Below are 22,591 nucleotides of genomic sequence, written 5' to 3'. Positions count from 1 at the left end.
TTATTATGCTCTCTTGGTCTATTTTTGAGTCCAGGATTAGAGGCTGGTCAGTTCCTTCTCTTGAGTAGATGATTAAGTCCACACCCCAACGACTTCTCTTATCGGATGTCCATATTTTGGGTTCACTACATACCTGTACTAATCACTTTAGGGCCAGGCAACAGAAAATTAGGGACAGACCCTTTCCTCTGGAGCCGCCAAAATTAATCAAATCAGCCAGAGAAACCTGGGAACCTGGGTAACCCCACCCTGCTTGCTATATAGAAGCTGTCCCCCACAGCTGCACTCCAGCTGCTGGTACCCTGTCCTCAGGTGTGACACTGGCCGGAAGTTTGGACCTGTAAGTAATAGAGTTCTGCTTTCATCTAGTCGAGGGCTTATGTATTGTTTGTAGCCACCACAAAAATCTTTGCAGCTTATAAATTAGCTCTACCAGTGTCTCATTGTTGCAAAGTACAAGAACTAGTTTTTCTAAAGCTTTTATGTTTAACAAATAAATCTTCGTAAATTTTGAGACTTTGGTGGGAAAGTATGAATTACTGTTTATACCTATTCTTTGATTACTGTTCAAGTTAATGTTAATTCTCCCAAAAAATGTAATCGATAGACTTACATTCCTTTTTTTTGTTGTTTGTTTGTTTGAGACAAGGTCTTGCTATGCAGATCAGGCTGGCCTTGAGCTTACTTTGTAGCCCAAACTGGCCTTGAACTTGTAACGATCCTCCTGCCTCAGCCTCCCGAGTCCTGGATTACAGGCCTGTGCCACCAGGCCGGGACTACATTCCTTTACATATAAAACAATTTCAGTTACAAACATAGCCTATCTGAATTTCTCAAACATTTTAAGTGCTTGACATGTTAGTCTTTTACATACTTGATAAATTTTTTAAAATGGAGGAAACTTTGGGAAAAAGGAATAGATAAATATGTACAAGAGTAAATTACACTCTTAAAAACATTCTGACACATTGTAGAGAATTTAGCTGGGTGGCTTGTGCCTGGTCCTAGCAACTTTGTACACTAAGGTGGGTGGATCACTTGAATTCTGCAGTTTGAGACCAGCCAGATCAACATAGCAAGACCCTGTCTCAAAGCAAAACAAAACACAATACAACACACTGTGTAGAGATTTAGGAAAATTCTCTCACTCATAAACTTAACATCATGTGGTTCATATAGCTAATCTCCTAACACAGTAGATCCTATTACATATTTCAATTACCTTAAAACACAATTATAGATTATTCCAGGTTATAAAATAAATTCCTAAACTTTAAATGTGTTTCCACTATGGGTTCGATTAAGTTTAACAATCCTATAGTTATTTCTCTTCTCATAGAATTGCAAGGTAACTTACACAAATAAGGAGAAAAATGTATGACTTCCTGGGCTGAGATTGCTGTATCAAGAATTAGGGCCCAGGATAAGTGTCAATTCAAAAATTTGAGGAAGGAGCAGGGAACTTCTGAAGTACTCCATAGGCCAAGGTGATCTGTCAGAGCCAAAGGCCAGCACGCTGGTCACTTCCTCCAGGTAGTAGAGCTTTGCAAGTTCATACCATTCTGTGTAGCCTGATACATCATGTGGACTTTTATCTAATATTTTAAAATTGCTTCTTTTACTCATCTAATTTGATAATATTCTTTGCTCATCTTATCACTTGATGAACTTTAATCTTTTTATTATTGGAATTTACATTCTTTTTATACATTTCATATCTAGCTTAATATCAATAATGTGGTTGTCACCTTACTGACTATTCCCTTAACACTATTTACTATTTACTGGATACTTGTTAAAAGACATCAACTAAGCCAGCATTCAGTCATGATCTATAGTTCATTCATATCATCAATCTATTTTTGAAATTTGGCTAGCATGTGCCAAGACACAGTGGTTGTGCTTGCATCTCCATCCCATCTCAGAGCTACTGCCATTGGGTAATGCAGCTTACATGAACATTGTCCCAGTACTCTAGGTTTAATCCCTGTCAAAAATATGTAAGCTTATTTAGAGCGTGTAGGGCCTGCCTTGGATGCTTTTGTCTATTTTATGGTTTGCTTCTGTCACGCCAACATTTATGTTTGTTTGTGCACACATGTGTGTGCATATGTGTGTGGTACTGGCCATTGAATCCAGGGTCTTTGCACTGAACCACATCCCCAGTTCTTTTTTAAATTTATTTTTATTTTGAGGCAGGATTTCACTGAGTAAGTTGCTCAGGCTGTGCTCAAACTGTAATCTTCCTGCTTTACCTTCCCAGAGTCATGCAACACTTGTTCCAACTTTCCATTTGTTTGAAACATTACTCCTTTTTAAAAAAGGCAAAACAAATCTTCTAAAATCTTTCATGACATTACTGGTCATAAAATAGTAGGGCAGGGGTGCAAATGCAAATAGATGTATTGTTGGTGGGGCAGAGAGGACACTATTAATTTTATGGAAGTAGCCATAAAAGTCTTGCAATAAAACAGTGCTTGTCCAGTAGAGGTTGGTACGAGACAGGTGAGATCTTCACCGCAGAGCTGTCCTTGGCACCGACCGTTTTATGCGTCCTTGCTTGGTGTGTCCTCATGATCTAGCCAGGTTTCTCTCATTACTATCACCTTCATGTTTTATAAGTATGTAAGGTGGAAGAGTGCATTGGTAAGAAACAAAAATGTATGAGGCAAATAGACTTAGAGCCGGTGTTATCGTGAAAAAAACAATACTTAAATTCTAGGACTGTCCACTTGTTCAGTCCACGTCCAAGACCTTCAAAGGCTCTAGAAATGTGTTTGTATTGCTGTATGTTCTTAAAAAAATTTGCAAAAGAGATTTACTCACAACTAGTTAAGCCTATTCACATCTTTCAATGGAAACAGTACAAAATTAAAGAAGATTGTGTTTTAATGCATGAACTCTTAGCTGTAGCTTAAATGTGTGAGGTGTTTTGCATCTAATATCAATAACAAAGAAAAAATAAATTTTAACCATGGTAGGTGACTGAAGTATGTTTTATTCTCTGCATGATAAGCAGTACAAAATCTTTGACATCTAAGGAGATAAAGATTATGAAACTGAAATATAGATAAAATGTCCTATAAAATTATGTGTGAAATTTAGTTAATATAAAATGTATTATTTTTCTGCTTTTTATTTTTGTATGGAGTTTAACTTTTTGAAGGTTTTGCCTATAATGATTTCCTTTCTTGTCCTAGTTTCTTTAGTCACTAATTTTTAGTATTAATTGTGTATTTTTATGGTAAAATCAGACTTGCCGCTTTGACGGCATACAGTTCTGTGGCACTGAGCATTTTCACGTTGTTGCGCAACAATCACCATTATTCATCTTGATCTTTTTCCTCTTATAAAACTAAAACTCTGTACCCATTAGACAATAGCTGCCAAGTCTTTCATTCCTCTGCCTTGGCAAATGTCACTCTATTTTCTCTATGAAGTTAACTTTTCTAGATAGAGTACCTTGTACAAGTGGAATTACACTGCATTTTCCTTTTTGTGTCTGGTTTATTTCACTTTACGCAGTGTCGAGTTTCATCCCTGCTTCAGCTTCTGTTATTTCTTCTGAAGGCTGAACAATGTTCTGTTGTGTGTATTTACCACATTTTAAAAATCCTTTTATCTTTCAGTAGACACTTGTTTTGTTCCTACCTTTTGACTCGTGTGAACAATCCTGCTATGAACACAAATGCTTGTTTAGTGTCTGTTCACATTCTGCTTTCACTTTTTTTAGATATATACCTAAAAGGAGACTTGCTGGATCAGATGGTAATTTTGTGCCTAACTTTTGAGAAACTAAGAAAGTGGAATTTCTCACAATGACTGCACCCTTTTACATTCTCACCTGCACTGCACAAAACTTCTCCACATGATTAACAGTGTTTGTTTTTGGGGGGGTGTTTTGTGTGGCTGTTATAGCTATCTGATTATTGTGAAGTGTATTGTAAAGTGTATTTTTTAAGACGACACCCTCCAAAAAAACCTGTATATCCCCTAGACTCAGGTCTGAACTTCAGCTCCACTATGGTAAATGGTCAATTTACTTACCTCCCTTGGATTTTGTTTCCTCACTTGCAAAATGATCACAACAGTAAACATGTCTCTAGGACTGCTTTGCAGATTTTGTGAAATAATGTATGGGCAACCGTGAGCAGAGTGCCTATTTAGAAAATAATAATACCTTTCCTTCCTGAGTTCACATCTTTCTCTTGTGCTACGTTGTAAGCCCCCCACTGATATTTTTATCCACAACACCCAGCTTAGTTTAGGGCCTGACCCAAAGTTAGTGGTTTGTGACTGATGGTGAAGCTGGAAATAATCTGCAGAACACAGGATATGTTGTTGTATTCAAATAAATACAGGAGTTCAGACATTCCCCAGGGAAGGGGAACTGAAAGTACATATCAGAATCTTTTTGTTCTGTAATTCACTGAACGCAATGAAGTCCTTATCAATATAGTAAAGTGTTTATTGTTCTCATTCCCTAAAGTAGCTTCACTTATGCTCAGTAAATGATTTTATTTTTCCCATAAAGCTGTAAATCATGCCTCTCCTGGATACTGCTTCAGACAAATCTTTGTATTGGGTGGACCTCACCGAGCGATTGCTGCAAGATTGTGGTCTGCAAAGAGTAAGGCGAGATTCACAGTATTCAGATTTAGGGTGCTGCGCTGGCATAGCTGATTTCTACTCGTATCTACATCTGATAAGGCAGCCTGCAGTATGCAGGGATCCTATTCCTACGTGGGCTAAATACAGACACTCAAGTGTGATAGCAGAATTGTGATGTCAAGTTAAAACTCCTGGAAGTACCTAGAGTAGTATAAACACACAATTTAACACTTATACCACCCATTTTTAAAATAACAAAGGCTTCTATTTATGTCAATCATACTTTTATCCATTTTCATGTCTTGATCTGATAAAACAAATTTGAAGTGATGCATCTTGAACACTGATTAAAATTATTTCTGATCAAGTTCAATAAAAATAATGATTGAGAAAAGGAAAAAAGCTCAAGACATAAATGAAAAGTAGTGTCTGTATATACACATAGTGTGAATTTTCATAAATTTTGGCCATACTTGTCATATTCAGACAGTTAAACTTGCTTTGTAACTATTTTGTACAAATTTAAAAAACCTTTGCTTTTATGAGCAAGTCAAGCTAGATATACAAATTGCTATTGGGTTGTATTGGGGGGGTTGTATTTTTATAGAAATGAGGTAGAATGTCTTTCTTTCTGACCACAGCTGAATCATCTAAGGTGACCATAAGGATTGCATATCCCTTCTTTTAAATAATAAAAAAGAACGTAGCCAAAAAATTAAGGCTATTTTTGAAAACTTCCCAGTTACAGTGCTCTTAAACAAAGTGCTAAGCCTAAAGGGCTTGGATTTGGTTTTGTCTGATTTTACTTTTCCAAGGCTAACCACTGTCACTATGATTCCTGGGCCCAGAAGGCTTGCCTCCGCTGCTTCCTTTGACTGAGATAAAACAGACTCAGCTTTTTAAAGAGAAGGGAAACCCATATAAATAAACAGGGGAACACAAGAAGCACAAATGCTGAAGAGCTTAGAGATTATAGATTGTGCACACAAAGTCACTGGTTCTCTAGAAGAGTTCTGCCAATTCTATACTCTTACCTAGGCTGTCATGAAGTGGTCCAGCTTCACAGGCAGCTGACCCAATTCCCTTCCCTGGTAATTCTGGCCTGAGTCCGAAAGGGTTGGGGTTTTGTTGATATTGTCCAATTATTACCTTTTATTATTGTGCTAGTTGTTGCCATGTATATGAGTTATTTCTCTTTATAAAAGCAGTACTTGCTAGGCACCTTAACCCCAGCACAGCCAAAGTCTAGGGTTCCCAACTTACCCATACAACTCTATTTGTTTAACTTCAATCCTGCTTTTCACATACAGGTCTCAAACTGTAACAGTTTTTTAACCCTAAATAAATGTAACATCCAATCAATAAGAAGTAGACTACGGTGTGTAACAGAGGTAGGCAATGAATAAAGAACACAACAATCAATCAGTCACAGTGCCTTGGTTCGCATTCATTTCCCCTTCAGGTCGAGATTGAGATTATATGTTTAAAAGACAACATTCTTCTGTTCCCTAATAAAAAATAATAGGGTCTACCAAACATGAGCCTGTCCCTAAGCTGTTCAACTTTCTCAGAATCTCAAACTAGAGTACATATTTTGGTGTAAGGGACCCAGAAAAACTGCTCTAGCAAAAAATGTCTACCTCAGTGGCAGCTCATGATATTCCATTGGTGGGAATATATCCTTTTACTAAGGTCCTCTGCGTTCTAAATCACCATGTAAAATATAGATGGGGTTGGAAAAGGTTAACCTTTTAGTTCAGCCTTTTCTGCCATTAATGTTCTGGTGTAAATCTCTTTTAAGATGGTTCTGAAACCCTGTATCATTCTTACTGCTTTTGCTTTGTTTTGTTTTTGTCTACATTGTCGGCATTTTGCTATTGTTCTTTTGTTTTTGTTTTTGTTTTTTAAATTTATTCTCTTTAAAATAAAAAAAGATGGTTAACTAGCCAAAATTAGGCAATTTTGGCTATGAGACTGAAGGAAGATGTCCTAGGGAACTCAGGGTGGTCCCCAAACTGGGGTGGCCAAGAGACAGCATTAGGAAAAGTTAAACTTGGAAAAGAGAAGATAGCAAGCAATATGAAATTTGATATAAAAAATGAGGTAGGAGGGCAGAGCTATTTCACAGATCTGTCAACCAACTGCAATCTTGACCTCTGGTTTCCCTAAAGTAAGAGCTTTCACAAAGTAAACATGTGATTTAAAAGTAACATCTGGGATGGCCGTGCAATTGCAATGTACAATTTAACTAGAACAAGGGAGAACTTCTGAGGGAAGAGCCCAGAGATCAGGGTTCAAGGCTGTGAGAGGAGGAAAGAAGTGGCTGCTTGCTTGGAAATCTTCCTGTGTGCCTTGGTCTGCCACTGAGCTACAGCCATCAAACCCAAACTGCAAGAAAAGCTTTTCCTGATCCTCCTTGGAAAAAACATATGACCCCAAATCCTTCCCCTGAAACTCTGTGCAGAAGTGTGGGACTGGTCCAAGTGAAAAGTCTGATCTAGCCCTGGAAGGGGAGATCTCTGGGGACAGGATGGCAGCAAACCTGGAGCCTCTTGCATTCAATGCATAGCTCTCGGATCATCTGGGGAAGAGGGCATTACACCACAAGGACAGTACAAAATTACAGTTCCCTGGAGTTTTCTTTCTTTTTTTAAACAATTTTCTTTTCTCCTAAAAGGTTTAATTCTAAGAAACATGAAGGGTCAAACTTGAAAAAATAAAGAGAAATTCTAAAGCATATATTGTGCAAGCCAACTGCCTCAGTCACAGTGCTGCTGTGTGTGTTGTTTTGGTGGTACTGAGGATTGAACTCAGGGCCTTGTACGTGCTAGGCCCTCAGTCACAATGAAACATAGTCATCACCAGGGTATTATTTTGCTTTATTAAAAAATAAAATTTCCACATACTTAAAGAAAGTAAGTGCCACAACTAGAGACAGATAATAACTTTTTTATTCCAATGTAATTCATAAGTATTCTGTTTTCTTTTAATATTTTCCAGTCTTACTTATTTTCTTCTAAGAGTAACTAGCTAGAAAGTTGTGTAATTCATTTGAAATCTCGGTCACTTCTGACAAAGGATATAAATCCACCACAGTGATTCTCTAGGTGTGATTCTCAGACTAGCAGCATCAACATCACTGAGAAAATTTGCTACAAATGCAAAATCTCAGCTTTCTTCCTAGGCTTATTGAACTAGAAATTCTAAGAAGTTTGACAAGCTGTATTTCCAAGAGCCTTGCAGGTGATTCTGATGTGTGCTGATACTTGAGAGCCATCGATATAGAAGCACAAGGTAATGATTTTCATGTGCTTTAGAGCTTACCCCTAGATTTTTCTTTTTCCAGTCATTGAATTTGAATGCTTTCTCCTCTTATGCCATAAAGTTAAAGTGAGATTCCACCCCTCCTGGTTTTTCTAAACAAGCACATTTTTCTTCCCTCATAGGACTGTAATTGTGCTGGAGATAGCGCAGCATAAAATAAATACCCATGTGCTCATCTGCTTAGAGATTTCCAATTGACAAGGCAATAAAACAGTATTCAGAAAGGTGCACAGCTGCTCTATTGACAATGTGCCAGTAGACTCAGAAACTGCACAAATGCATTTTTCCTCTTGTGATTTAAATATAAGGTTTTAAAAAGCAAATTTTTCCCAAAAAATTTTATACGACCATTTAAAAGTAATATATGTTCATTGTAATATGTTCAAACAATAGAAATGTAAACCAAGTAAAAATCACTAGTCTCTCCCTTCCAATCATCTCCCTTCAAGGCAACAAATGTTACTAAATTGTGTTTATCTTTCTGCTCCTATTTCACCGAATGCATAAGTCTGTATGTGCAAAAAGTTTTATATACAAAATCAGGATCATATTATACTATTTCTCTGAAATTTGCTTTCTCTGCTTAAAATATCATAAACACAGTTGCCTAGTATCATTATTTCATCCACTTCCCCCCTCTAGATTATTTTTAAATGCCTGCTCTTACAAACACTAGTTCAGCTGGCATCTTGTATACATATTTCCAATTATTCTTTTTAAAATTTCAATAGTGTGGCATCCTAAAAATGAGATTTGGGGGGTCCAAATCTCTGTCCATTTAAATTTAAATAAGTACTGTAAACTAGCGAGCATAGTGCTTTATGTTCTCACAAGTTACACAGTCAGTGTTTTGAATTTTGAATTTTGCTCTCCATTCCCTGTTTTCCATCATTTTGATCTGCATTTCCCAACACAGAGGTCACCTCAGGCACCTTTTATTTTGTGAGCAAAGCATTAAAAGGCTTCCTTGGAAGCAAAGGGGGAAAGATGACCTCTTGGTGCTCTGAGTGAGAAAGGGCTTGGGAGCTCCTTTCCTCCTCAGCTCTGCAGACTGACAATAGTTCTGTTCACATTGCAGTTCTGCTCCAGGGCTGCGAAGTGGACCTGCAAGAAGCAGAGCACAAAAAGGGAGACAGACAGAAGCAAATTTTTCCCAAAGATTAAGAAGGATCTACTGGGTTCTGAGGCTAAAATATGAACCTTCCGTCCACCTGGGATTCCCGACTTCCACCTGAGCCTATGAACAAGATGCCTGCACCTGTTTTCTGTAAGGCCGCATACTTGAAGGCTCCTAGGGCTCGCTTATTCTACCAGCTGAATCTTGTCAGCAGGGCACTGGCCAGGAAAGCAAGTCCAGGATGTACCGTTAGGATGTTTTCTTTCCAAATATCCTGCGATTTCCCTGTTTAAAAACCCCATAAGAAAAAGCTATAGTGAAGGTGAAGAGGAGAAGATTTTAAAATATAAAAGCAGGTCAACCCTTTATAAATTTATCTGGAATAAAACATAGGCCAAAAGTATAAAGTGATTTACCGACTCTTCCAAATGCTAATTTTGAAACAAAAACCCTGTGTACGGATGAGTATAGAAAACGGTGGCACAGAGACCTTCTTTTGCTTCCCGGCCTGGAATGTGAGAAATTCCTTTCACTATAATAATATTAGAGAGGCTGTGTCCAGCCAAGCTGGGTTCACTTTCTTAAGTCATGGAGGTTTATCAGGTCAGGCAAAGTTTCAGAATCATTTAATCTTACCTTTCATCGTCCATTATGGTGGAGATGAAACTATCCACTTCTAGATTTATGTGTCTATAACTTTTTCATAATGCTCTGAAATGTGACACATCTAAGTTTTATCCCCAGGAAATCACTTATTTCAGGAACATAGAAGTGACTTTGCTCATAAATGACAGACTGTAGTCTTTCAAGCAGATGTTGTAACTTAATTCTGAGATTCTTCGCCTTTTGTAGATTGATGATGACCTAGGGAATCACCGTGCTTCAGCTGGCTCAGCCCCATCTCCCACCAAAGCTGAGTTCTGCTAAACCCCCTTTCCATCTGGCCACCACCTCCCGGTCTCTTCTTGGCTTTCTCAGCTGGAGCTTTTCTCATCCTTCTCCTGACCACTGAGGCAGAGCAGAGGGCTGCCTCAGAGCCACACAGCAGCTGTCCCTGTCAGTACCGTGACTGAAAGCCGGCCCCCACCCCCACCACATGTACCTCCCTCTCCACATGCCCCCCAGCTGGCACCGAAGGGTGGCTAATGCCTGGGCTAATTTGATACTCTTGGCGCTGTCACAACTTATCATCTTTTAAATATTGAAACTTATCTTTTTCTCCAGTTAGGAGGTTTCAGCTTTCTAGTACTAAGATTAGACCAAGTTTTAGGTAGAGAGATGGTATCCCTCTCCTAAGATGCTGGCATGTTTTCCACAGATGAGAGTTTTCATAATCCAGTGAGTAATAAAGCAGTCTTGTTTGACTAAAAATTCTATTATTGCAACTCTAGATGGAGCTTATTCTTGAGTGGGCTCAAATGGTTTCTTCACAGTATCATTAATTTCCCACAGAAATAAATGAGCAAAATCAATTAACTTGTTTACTCATTCTAACATTTAACAAATATTTATTGAGTACCTACTGAGAATAATGAAGGATTGATATGATTCTGTCTGTGATATTCAGGATCTTACATCTGGTGGAGAGACAAAAATAAACATAATTATAATCATGGTTTGAATGTGAAAAGTGTCATAAGAAAGATACAAAATAAATGCTATGGCAATGGGAAAGTATTAGTTTCATGAAAGACTTCATTAAGGAATCCCTGTACTCCCTTTTATCAACAGTCTCACTATTCTCAGTTACAGCTACCTGCAGTCAACTGCAGTTTAAAAATATTAAATGGAAATTTTTAGGAGTAAGCAATTCATAAGTTATAAACTATGCATTGTTCCCAGTAGTGAGATGAATTTCATGCCATTTCATTCCATTCTACCTCCAATGTAAATCATCCTTTTGTCCAGTGTATCCACATTGTATCTACTACCCTTCCATTAGTCTCTCAGTAGCTCTCTGTTATCAGACTGACTGTCCCAGTATTGCAGTGCTTGTGCTCAAGTAAACCTTACTAACCTAAACTGATATTGTGTCCCAATATCAACATCACTCATCTTGCTTCACCTTACCACATAGGTATTGTATGACACACTGTTGCCACGTATTAGTAGAGTACAGTAAGATTGTTTTTATTTTAAAGATTAAAAAAACTAACAAAACAACAACAATGAAGACACAATCAAAACAACAGGAAAATGACACATGGTAGGAATTAACAATGGTTGCTACATTACATACTGTTATCTTCAACAAAGTTGCTCAGTAAGATATTTTGAGTTAGAAAAACTATATTCACATAACTTATTACAGTACACTGTTGATTTGATTATTAGGTAGTGTTAATCTCCTACTATGCCTAGGAATAAACTTTATCTACAGTAAGTATGTGTGTATAGAAATCTATGGTTTCAGGCATCTCCTGAGGGTCTTGGAACTTATCACCATGAATAGGAGAGGGGAGAGTTACTATATCTATCATCTGAGGTGTATTTGGAATAATAGATTAGATTTTTCACAAGTGGTTGCATGCGTTTGGGATGAAAACTTGACCTTTCCACTTAAAAGACCAGCAAATGTTGAATCCTGAAAGTGGAGAAAGATAGTATAAATTTGGAGATGACGGTCTTGTTTTGCCGAAAAATCAACAACAGAAAGAGAACTCCCAATATATGTGTAGAAAGGGGATTTGAGGCCATTGCATGCTGGATCTGCCGTCACCTTTCTTGCAAAGCTGTGGGGAGCTGCTCAACATTGCAGAACCCCACGAGTGAACTGACTGGTACTTTGGGAGTATCATTTTCACGTAGGATTTGAGTTGGATCTGAAAAAACAAAGGCTTGGGACATGCCACCTGCTAGGATATGATTCCATGTCAACAAGTAAGAGGCAATGACAAGGAAGGAAAAAAGGGAAGGAGAGAGAGAGGGAGGGAGGGAGGGAGAAAAGCCAAAGGACTTGTGGAGATATAGTTAATATCGTCCATGTGTGGGAACACAAGGAAGTGAGGGAGACAGGTGACTCCACGTCTGTGGGCCTAGATCCTGACCCTTCATGACTATGGCACCACTTTTAGACCATACTGAAAGCAAAAGGAAAACAATCTCAAGTTCATTTGGAGGCAGGAAGGGCCTGAGTATGGGCAAACCACTCTGGTAGTGCTGAGCCTTAAGTAGGAAGTAGATGGGATTGTAGCTAAAGGAATAACATTTTCACAAATATACTTTGAGGTTAAATCTGCATTTGTAAAATAATCACCCATCCTAACATGCTCATCCGGTCATACCTACTGCTGAAATTCACCTCTTGTGCCTCATTTGTCCTATTTTCTCCTGGATACTTCATCAGTCATCATCTCCAATCTCGAGTGTTACTTACTGAGTCTTTGGGAAGTTGCCTTCTACTCTCTATCTGTGTTCAGCTAAATAAAGTCCCACAAAGATCTCAATACTATAATATCCAGAACCTGTGAATACATTACCTCACACAGACCCTGCAGCAAGTGAAGCTGTTGATATTATTCAACACTTGCACGAATAGAAATACTGTGTTGTGTTCCTATGCGTGGAACTCTGTGGGTTGGAAAGATGTGAGCAAAGGTTTGTTTTAAGATTAACTTAGAAAACTGGACTTTCTTTCACAAGTAATAAAACCAAGGGGCACCTAAAACAAGTCAACCTAAAACTAGAAAAGTGATTGCCATAAATTGGAAAGGGTTGGGAGGAAGGTTGGAAAAGCGGAGTTAATTTCATTTCATTAATGAAAAGAAAGAAGAAAGAAAGAAAGAAAAGAAAGAAAGAAAGAAAGAAAGAAAGAAAGAAAGAAAGAAAGAAAGAACAAAAGAAGGAAAGAAAGAAAGAAAGAAAGAGAGAGAGAAAGAAATGAAGGAAGGAAAGGCTCCCTCTTCCTTTAAATTGTAAGTGGATGGATTGCTACAAGATAGCAACCTTGGTGACTAAGCCAATTTGGGTAGACTTAATAGCCCTTATAAAATAAAATTTACTTCAAAATCAATCTGAATCAACTTTATGCTATTGTGCCACAGGTGAATTAAGGGTGAACAGTTTACATAAATGACTTTGTTGGTAACCATTTCACCAATATAAAAATTTTCAGTTCTTCTTAATTACTTTTCAGTTATGTATTTTTGACCTTAACGCTGATATTACACTGATATTTTTCAGAAGATAATATATTATCTGCCTGGAAAATTCAATTAAAACAACAGAGGATCAATTTTTCTTGTTATATTTATTACAGTCAGTTGAATTGAAGAAAGACAGTTTTCAAAGCAGTAATCAAATGTATTAATTTGTATTACTTCAACTACCACTAACTTCCCTGGCTACCATAATAAAATTTTTATCTGTCTGTCCATCTGTCTATCTATCTATCTATCTAACTAACTATCATCTCTAGGGATTGAATCTAGGGACTCATGTGTGCTAACCACACACTCTAACACTGAGCTATGTCTCCAGCCCTATATCCACATTTTAGAAATTAAAACCTCTCAATCATTTTCAGCTCAAGATGCAGCTAATTTCTTTCAGTCTCCCATCCTAACATGCTAATCCATTCATACCTACTGCTGAAGTTAATCTCTTGTGCCTATTTTCTCCTGGATACCTCATCAATCACCATCTCCAATCTCTAGCATTACTTACTGAGTATTTGAGAAGTTGCCTTCTACTCCCTATCTGTGTTCAGCTAAATAAAGGCCCACAAAGATCTCCATACTGTAATACCCAGAACCTGTAAATACATTACCTCACACAGCAAAAGGGCCTCTGCAGATATGGTTAAGTTAAGGATCCTGAGAATGGAACATTTTAAGCCACCCAGGTGGGCCTGATATGAGCACAGGGTCCTTATAGCAGAGAAGAAGAACACAGGTAGAGATTAGGAGGAAGAAACTATTAAACTTGCCAATTATTTGACATATAGGTTTTGAAATACTCAGAGACCTTTCCGATTTCTTTTTCAAGAAATAAGAAATGCACTGCTGCCATTTACCAAAGGTGTGAAGAAAGGTAAAGCTGTGGGGGATGGGAGACAAGAATTAAATATAACATTTTGGATGTGCCAACTTCACTAGCTTTTGCTTTTATCCCATGTTTTAAGTTTTAATTTTGACTGTCAGGCCAATTTTGATTACCTTGTAGTTTGACAAGAAAAAGTCAGGTAGTACCTGAAAATAGACACACATACAAACTTGACACTACCAAATAAAATCTGATTGGGCTTGATTTTCAATTTAAGATATGAACAGTTAGTGAATACTTTAATCAAGTAGAGTTAAAGGTGGTGAGAGATAGCAAAATCTCATATATTTTATCTTTGTGGAAGGATTATGGAAGAACTGTGGAATTTCTCCCCCTAAAACTGGTTGACAAGGATTTAATAGGACTTGAATGGTTCTTTTGCTATCTTTACCTCTTGTTTTGTTTTTTAACTTCTTTTTGATCAAATGCTGGAAATAAAAACCATTCATTGTACGGAATATCAAAACATGTTCTCTGCATTTCCATAAAAATTTAGTGTCCTCACTGATATATCATATATAATATTAGTAAAAGGATTTTGACCCAGCAAGGATAACTCTAGGACTTAGCTTTCAGAGTACATGGATGCTCCAGCATGTTCAAAGGAGTCCTATGCTCAAAGATGAAATAGGTGCCCATGTTACCATACTGCAATGAGCCTTCCCTATAATGCTCACCACCCTATGAAGATGTGAACGGTATGTGAAGTCCCAGCAAAAACAGCTTCTTTTTTGCACAGATGAAGATGAACATAGAAGAAAACCCTCAACAAAAGTGCCCTTTTGTTTCTCCTGCTTCCCCTTCCAGCCTCCCTTCTATCTCAGTGCTTGACTTTCTACTGGTTTGCAGCTCAGCATTCTCTCTTTCTTCTTTCAAATCCTCTCCACCTATTAAAATAAGAAAGGTACTGATATCACCATTTACATTTCACTGAATCTTATTTGTACTTGTGTGTTAGCAAGTCCAGGTATTTCTATTTTTAAGTGTAGCTTGAATTTCCCTAGCCCTCATCCACCAAATGAAGCCACTGATTCACAGATCTGGCCTTCAGGACTAGCTTCTCCTCACACCCAGCACCAGCCAAAACTTCATCCAGCAAGTCCTTGGAGTTTCATGAGCTCAGCAACAAGCCTGCTCATGTTCTTGCAGCTGGCCTTGCTGTTGTGGCCTTTCTTAACTCAAAAGCAATTTTTAAAATGCACTGCATTTTCTATGATGGCTGTTGACAACCAACATGGCCATGTGGCTCTCCTGACTAGGGCATGACCTGTGGGTGTTTTCCCAAGTGCACAGGCTCAAGATACCAAGGGACACGCCATTTCTTTCTTTGGTCACTGCATTCAAGGTACTATGTCGTGCTAGGTTGTTGCAACGTCAGCTGGACCCTCAGAGTAACGTTGCTTTGGCTGCCAATCTCCCCAAATCCGTCTTGCAGACACTTTCATTGGTTTTTCTCTATCTTGTTTCAGCTTTTTTTTAAAAAAGAAAATAACTTCTTGATACAAGTAAAATCTTTAATCTTCACTTCCCACTTTCTGTCCATTTTTTCCTCCTGGGAGGTGATTATCATCCCCCGGATTTCATGGTTACATTCTTAAAGTATGTAATTACTATACCGTATGAGTCCATATGTTATTTGTTCATCGGTGTACATACTTGAAACTTGATATAGTTGTGTTATGTAGTATACATTATTCTCCAATCTAGCTTTTTTGGCTTACTTATATCTGAGGTTTATTTATGCTGATGCACATTGTTCTGTTTATGTTCCATGATATGACAATGCCAGACTGTATTTGTCCATTTTTCTATTGGTTGATATTTAAATTGTTTCTAGTTTTCAGCAATTAACTACTATAAACAATGCTTCCATACCCTTCTGTTCTTTGAAAGTAACTTGAAGCAATAGTAAGTGTGGAATACTTAGAGCAAGGACCTAGTTCATTAGAGAATTCACCACAGTCTGTAGCAATCTGCTGTTGTTTTCTTGTTTATTCTGAATTCACAATAAACTATAAAACCCATAAAAATAGGACCATATCTCTATTTTCTTAAATATTTTCATAAAACTATGATTAGTCAAAATTTCAAAAGAATTGCTAAATGAATTAATAAATAAATCAATTTCCATAGTCACTCTCAAAGACTAAAAGCAGGACCACAAGATGTTCAGGGTGGGACCGTTTCCTTTGGCCAGTCCCTCATGACCCCAGACTTCCTTTGCCCTCTCCCCAGGTTGCAGGGGGGACCACCCACTGTCAGGTAAAGTAGAGCCTCCTGGTAGTTTCTGTCCAGAGGTTCTCCGAACGTTCCTGACCCTGAGCTTAGGTCAGTGCTGCCCTGTTTAGCTCAATAAGTTTTATTAAATCTGAGTGCCAGAGGGAAAGCTTTGGGGTCTTGACCCTTTTCCCTTTAAGGAGTCTGTGGAGATTCTTATATGAAACTCCTACTCCGTCCTCCTGCTCCCTTCAAATTCAGAATCATAGAAAATCAGAGTTTTCTTCTTTCTTCAGACATCACTTCTCTTGTCCAATGATAGCGCTGACTGTGGTGTAGTGTGCTTAGCAGGTACTGGACACTTGTCACATATTACCATCAACTCACACAACTATCCTCCAAAGTACAATTCTTTCTCTTCATTTTGAAATGGGGATACAGAAGCTTAAAGGCTAAAGTAACTTTCGGATTCACTTGTGGCCTGCCTTGTGGCCTCCAGACACCTGCAGTGCCTTTGCACTGACACACTTTACACAAAGAAGCAGAATTGCTGGTTCACAGTTTCCTACCTACAGTCCTGAAATCTAAAAATTGTGAAAAAAAGCATGTTCTGCAAAATCCTCACCCAGCTTGACTTGAGTTCATCTGCAGACAAATCTAACCTGAGCTGCCATGAGGCTAACATGGCTAAGTCACATTCTACTTAGTATGAATATTTCATACCTTCTACTGCAAAAATCATGTAAAGGGTAAGACTTATCCAACTTAGCATTTGTGTTTTATTGCTTTTATAAAATCTGAAAATATCTGAATTCTGAAACATATGTGGATCCAGGGATTTCAGATAAGCAACTGGGAAACTGTATTAAGTTATATTTGTGAATGGCTTTATAGCTTACAAAGCTTTTAAGAGTTAAAAAAATTCTACTTGCTTTTTCCTAACACATTAAGAGGAATTTAGGAGACCTTTTTGGGCCTTATGTTCTTTAAGGCAGTTTTATTACCTGATTTAATGTTATTAATCATCCTTGACTCTGCTGGAATTTGGGTAATTTGTTCTTAGACAAAGATATTTAGTTTTAAAATGAAATGAAATGAAAGTGGAAGAAACCATTGTAAGAAACACTAATATTTACTTCAGTTAAATAACTCTAAAAATTGATATCCCTAAAATACTGACTTAGAAAACTACTAAAGTAAATGTACTAAATAAATCCAACTATTAAACTATATTCTTAAAATAGTGAATAAATATTAAAAACTATAAAAAAAATTCCTTGCATTTATGTCAGTTCGCAATTTATGAAACCTTTCACCTGTCTGAGTTCATGTGTGATACTAACTATTGTAAGAAAGTTGCCACTTGCTTTTGCACAGACACTTTGCACCCACCATTACTTACCCTCACAGTTCTGTCCGAGGGGTATTTTCATATCTATTCTATAGATGAGGAGATTGAGATTCCATGAGGCTAAAACATCTGGTTCCAATTACGCAAATACAGGGCTGGGTGGAGAGCATGGGCACCATATCCTCTCTGGTACACCATGGCTTCTCCTGAGGCCAATAATATTCCTCATAAATGGCTCTACATACTTTAGCTCTGTAGAGGGCATTTTCTTACTATTATTTTATTTTTAATAACATTATATGATAAAATTAAATGTGTTTTCAATCATAAAGTTCCTGTTTGCGTTGGGAAGAATTCTTCCACTAAAGGCACAGCTGGCCTGAAATATCAACACAGCCCCTCTGAGGTATGACGTCAGGCAAATGCCACTCAGCCTGTCTCCTCGTTTGTAAAGTGGAGGTCCCTACATACGTCCTGCACATTGTCCTGAGAATCACGTCGAGTGCTGGAAGCATTAAATGCTAAATAAGCTCAATGGTCTTTGGCAGGCAGAGGTTCTTCATCTCTTAATAATAGCCAAGGAAAACAAAACAAAACAAAAACAAACCCCTTGATCTGCAACAAGTTAGTGCTAATGAGAATAGCTTGATTCAGAAAATCCATTTGATTTTGAGTTACATTAAAATATAATATTTGCCTGCATTCTGACATTTAAAATTAACATATTTGAAGTAGAAACAAATGTACACCTCCATAAAGAATAAGTGCATAGAGTACATTTGGTAACCTTCTCGCTAACCTTCAGGGTTTCTGTGCGTATCCCTCTTACATTTACGTGAGAGGAAAACTCCTCTGGAGCGATGTTTCTCAGCATTTGTGTACATCAGTCCTTCACTCGCCGCTCCAATTTCCTCTCACAATCAGGGACTAACCCCCCTCCAATGTGTCACATTTCTTTCTCTTACTTTGTGCTCAGAGCACGCATTTTCTCTTTGCATAGGAAATAGGAGAGTGTTTCGGAGTGTTTTTCATCAGTACATAGTGCTTCTGTCTTCCTAGCTCCCCACGGCCACCAAATCAGAAAGACTGGAAAGTGTTTTCTGTTATCCCAGTGGCTTCTCCAGGCAGCAGTAGCTTAAGCCCAATCCCAACAGTGTGATAGAATCCCTTGTCCTATAAGCTATCCTCTTTCTTTTACTTTGTACATGAGTGAGGAATCAATCTTTTTTAAAGAACTACAAAAGCAGGAAATTATCTCAACAAGATTTCTGTCTTAGCACTTTTCCTGAAAGCAAAAATGGTAGAGATGTTTTTCCTTATCTTTTTCTACAGATGTTTTTCCTTATCTTTTTCTACCTGTCAAGATTATTATTAGACAGGACTGGGGATAAAACTCAGGGGCACAATACCTGCCTGGCAAGCTCAATGTCCTGAGTTCTATTTCTGGTACAAAAAAAGCCTTTAAAAAAAGGTCACTATTAGAATCTAAGTAAATATAGGTGAAAGCAAAAAGTAAAATCTTAATTTATAAGCCATTTATACTACCAAATTCCTTTTCTTTTCTCCAGTAGCAATTTCCTAAGTGTCCAAAGGAATATGCTAATAATTTCAACATGGTATCTAATGACTAAAACAATCAAATATCTTTAATTGGGGAATGACTAAAGAAACCATGTTAAAGCATAAAATTGTATATTATAAGGTCAAAAAGAAAAGCACTCTTTATAGTATGTGGCCAGACTCCAAGATAACACATTAAGAAGAAAAAATAAGAATCACAAAAGTGTATACAGCATATTACTTGCATTTTTAAAGGAGAGCAAATAATGCATGCAGTTATTCCCATGTATATATACTAAATAGCTCTTTTTAAGGTATGAAAGATATTGATAACTTAGATTATCTCTGGGACAGAAGGTAGAGGGAGCTTTTATTTTCTACCTTTTGTACCCTTGAATTTGGAATCACATAAACATAGTATCTATTTTTAAAGATTATATAAAAGTTGTAAACTAAAACGTTAATGGATGACTTTTCACAATGTATGAGAAACTCAAGCTGTCCAAACGCTGCCCGAGTCAGTTGAGTTACAAGTGCATAGCTCATGTTAGTTTGAGTGTGGTACATAATTAACGGACCTCTGTGTGTGTGTGTGTGGGGGGGTTGCTTTCTCCCATTTGAACCAAGTTATTTTCCTCTAATTTTTGACCCCTGAAGACCATACCCTTTGTTCTTGGTACAACCCAGCATGCACTCTTCCCCTTGGACAGTATTTTTCCTAAGCACAAACTCAGTCTTTGGCCCAAATATTTACCTGAGTCTGAACTCAACTGACAGTATCAGAACACTGAAGAATACAGGATAAGAGAGTCCTGGACCTGGCACTGAGCTGAAGTGGCAGGCAGCGGGTGGTCAGAGCAGGAGCGTGATTCCTGAGACATGAGTCCTGTAATGTAAGGCCTACCAAGTCAGAGGCAAGGCCTAGGTCCAGGTTGAAGGACTAGGCCGGAAGTCCAGAAAGTTGAGTTGCCCTGAGTGCCACAGAGCAGGACACAGACCAAGCATAAAAGTGTAGGTTTGATATTCAAGCTCACCCATATCCGGCTTTCATAAAAGATAGCTTCCCATAAATGCACTCCAAGATATTGCTGAAACACGCTCCCTGCATGGTTTTTGAGCACTTCTCCTCCAGAATCCTGCCAGCACCACTGGTGACATGCGGTAGGGCCAAATGTGATTCTCTTTCTTTCCAATTTCAATGATGCCTAGCTCAAGTTTTATATCTTAGGAAGCCATGGCTCACTGAAGTCCTAACAAAATTCTCCATCCATCATCTCCTTGACTTGAATTGGAAGATTTGTTTACAACTCTGATATTTAAGCAAGAGGCCAGAGACATCAATGGCAGTGTGTAACTAACTTTGAGTTACAGATTCAACTCATAGCTAATTCCAACATCCAAAATGCCTGAAGCAGCACCGAACTGGCACAGCTCCATTTTCTTTTTGGTTCCTTGTTCACATTGTGATGAAGGGATTAAATTGTGCTCAATTTAGCTTCATCTACACACTACAGCTCAACTCCTCAGTCAGTAGCTCCATTTTAATTCCTTGAAATTTAGTAGCCATGTTACGTATCTGTTGGATACATCAATTTATCATTGGTCTTTTCATTCGTTCAACGGTAGTCCTCCAGAAAAGAGGAATACATCTGGGGTCCTTGTCTGTGGGTTCCCTGAAGAGGTAGTAAAAGGATTCGATTTTTGAGCTAGCTTTGAAAGAGGCAAGTAGGAAGGAGACTGAGAGCTCACCATAAATCAGTTGCTTTATGCAGGACACCTGCCGCATCAGTCTTAGTTACATCCAAATGGAAAAATGGGTGATCTAGCATTACCCTAGTGTGATGCCAATGGCCAAAGCACGAAAAGGTCACATCTATTATCGTTGGCATTGCTCTTCCCACTGGGCTGTTTTGTGAGTGGATGTCATACTCATCTCACACAGAAGGCATGCCCATCATGCCAGAACATTGCTGTCAATATTTGATCTAATAAAAGACACCCTATCTTTCTTTTCTTCAAATTTTGATATATCTAGCTGCTTCTAAAAGATGATTCCTTTCTTCTTTCCCACTCCAACTTTGAAATTTAGGGACTAGAATCCCTAAGCAAAGTTCCTGGCTTCGCCTCTGATTTTAAAGTTAAAATGATTCTTTTAAAAACATTATATTTCCAAAATAAATGGCACAGTCAATCTCAACACAGAAGTGACTTTATGCATAGAGCCAATACTCCTTTGGGGAAAAAAATCCACTGTACTCTACTAATAATACTTTCACCAACTATGAGAAGTGGAGGGAGGACTAGAAAAACAATTTTAACACACACACAAATAAATATGATAGAAAGAATAGCAACAGCTGGTGCCAGGTGGAATCAACTACACAACAAAATCCTGTCCAACTCTGCAGTGGAATTCACGATTACTCTCGGAGTCTTCACAGAGCAGCAAAAGATCACATTATAAGGATGTGAACTGGGAATGCTAGCTGGCTAGTAGCCCTAAGCATTACCAACAAGAAGCGCTGAGAATGTTGCCAGGAATTCATCTTTTCCAGATCAAATCACTGCATAAAATCAGCCCTATCTGTTCTCACTCAGAATCTTATTCTAAGCGGAGTGTGGCTCTCAGCCGCAAGAACCCTTAGGACTTCTTGGGCTCCACGGGTCTTCATCTTAAAACATTATTGACATGAACCCGGAAGGTGTTTTTCCTGGAGTTCTTTCTCACCAGACTGGTTCCGGCTGCCTGCTGGGTGATGATGGAAAACTAGGGTGCTTGCCAATATGTCATTCCCTCATTTTGTAATCCTCAGGCAGTTGTACAAAGGTTATGTGGAACATTACCAACAAGTTAAAGGCACAGCCTAGACAGCCTTAAAGGAATAAGATCTACTATGGCAAAACCCTAGCATTATATATCAGGGAGTTCCACCACGGGCTAGATGAACTCAGTGGGACGCAATAAGGCTCCTTTCACTTAATACCTTTTCACTTACAACTCTGGCATTTGGAAACCCAGGGCCTAGTTGAGACCTATTACCTAAGCAGCTTCTCCAAAATATTGATTCCAGAGGCTAACGGGGCCCCAAGAAACCAGAGGAGAGAACCTTATGCTCTTTCTACAGGAATTATTGCTCAAGGATGAGTTACACTATATCAGAGATCTTTGAAAGTCCTTAAATTCCTCATATGCTTACAAATAAATCTATGTTAGAGAACTGCTTATTATAATTTTATGCAAACAGGTAACTCTCCTTTGCCTGGAACAATTTGAACAAAATCAAAAAGAAAAACAGGATATTCAGAATAAGATATGACTTCTGTCAATTAATTACCCAAATAGTTCTTTGCATAAAGGAGACAAACTA

The 22,591-nt window shown here is 38.1% G+C and overlaps 1 protein-coding gene across 6 annotated transcripts in view; it reads left to right on the top strand.

Moving 5' to 3' along the window:
• Positions 1–278: 278 nt before the first annotated feature.
• Positions 279–22,591, top strand: part of Ca1 (carbonic anhydrase I) — a 42,643-nt gene continuing 20,330 nt past the window's right edge. For 2 of the 6 annotated variants that reach the window (XM_005381742.2, XM_005381743.2), the window contains exon 1: positions 302–340. The gene's annotated coding sequence lies outside the window, so the exon portion shown is untranslated. Of the gene's footprint in view, positions 341–7,783; positions 7,906–9,013; positions 9,203–22,591 lie in introns of all 6 variants that reach the window. The other 4 variants (XM_013512805.1, XM_013512807.1, XM_013512806.1 and 1 more) reach the window with 4 other exon arrangements.

The sequence above is a fragment of the Chinchilla lanigera genome, unplaced genomic scaffold, assembly GCF_000276665.1.
Source record: "Chinchilla lanigera isolate Chin_1 unplaced genomic scaffold, ChiLan1.0 scaffold00016, whole genome shotgun sequence".
NCBI lineage: Eukaryota > Metazoa > Chordata > Mammalia > Rodentia > Chinchillidae > Chinchilla > Chinchilla lanigera.
Note: the sequence above shows the minus strand (reverse complement) of the source record. Positions and strands in the feature narration are given on the sequence as shown.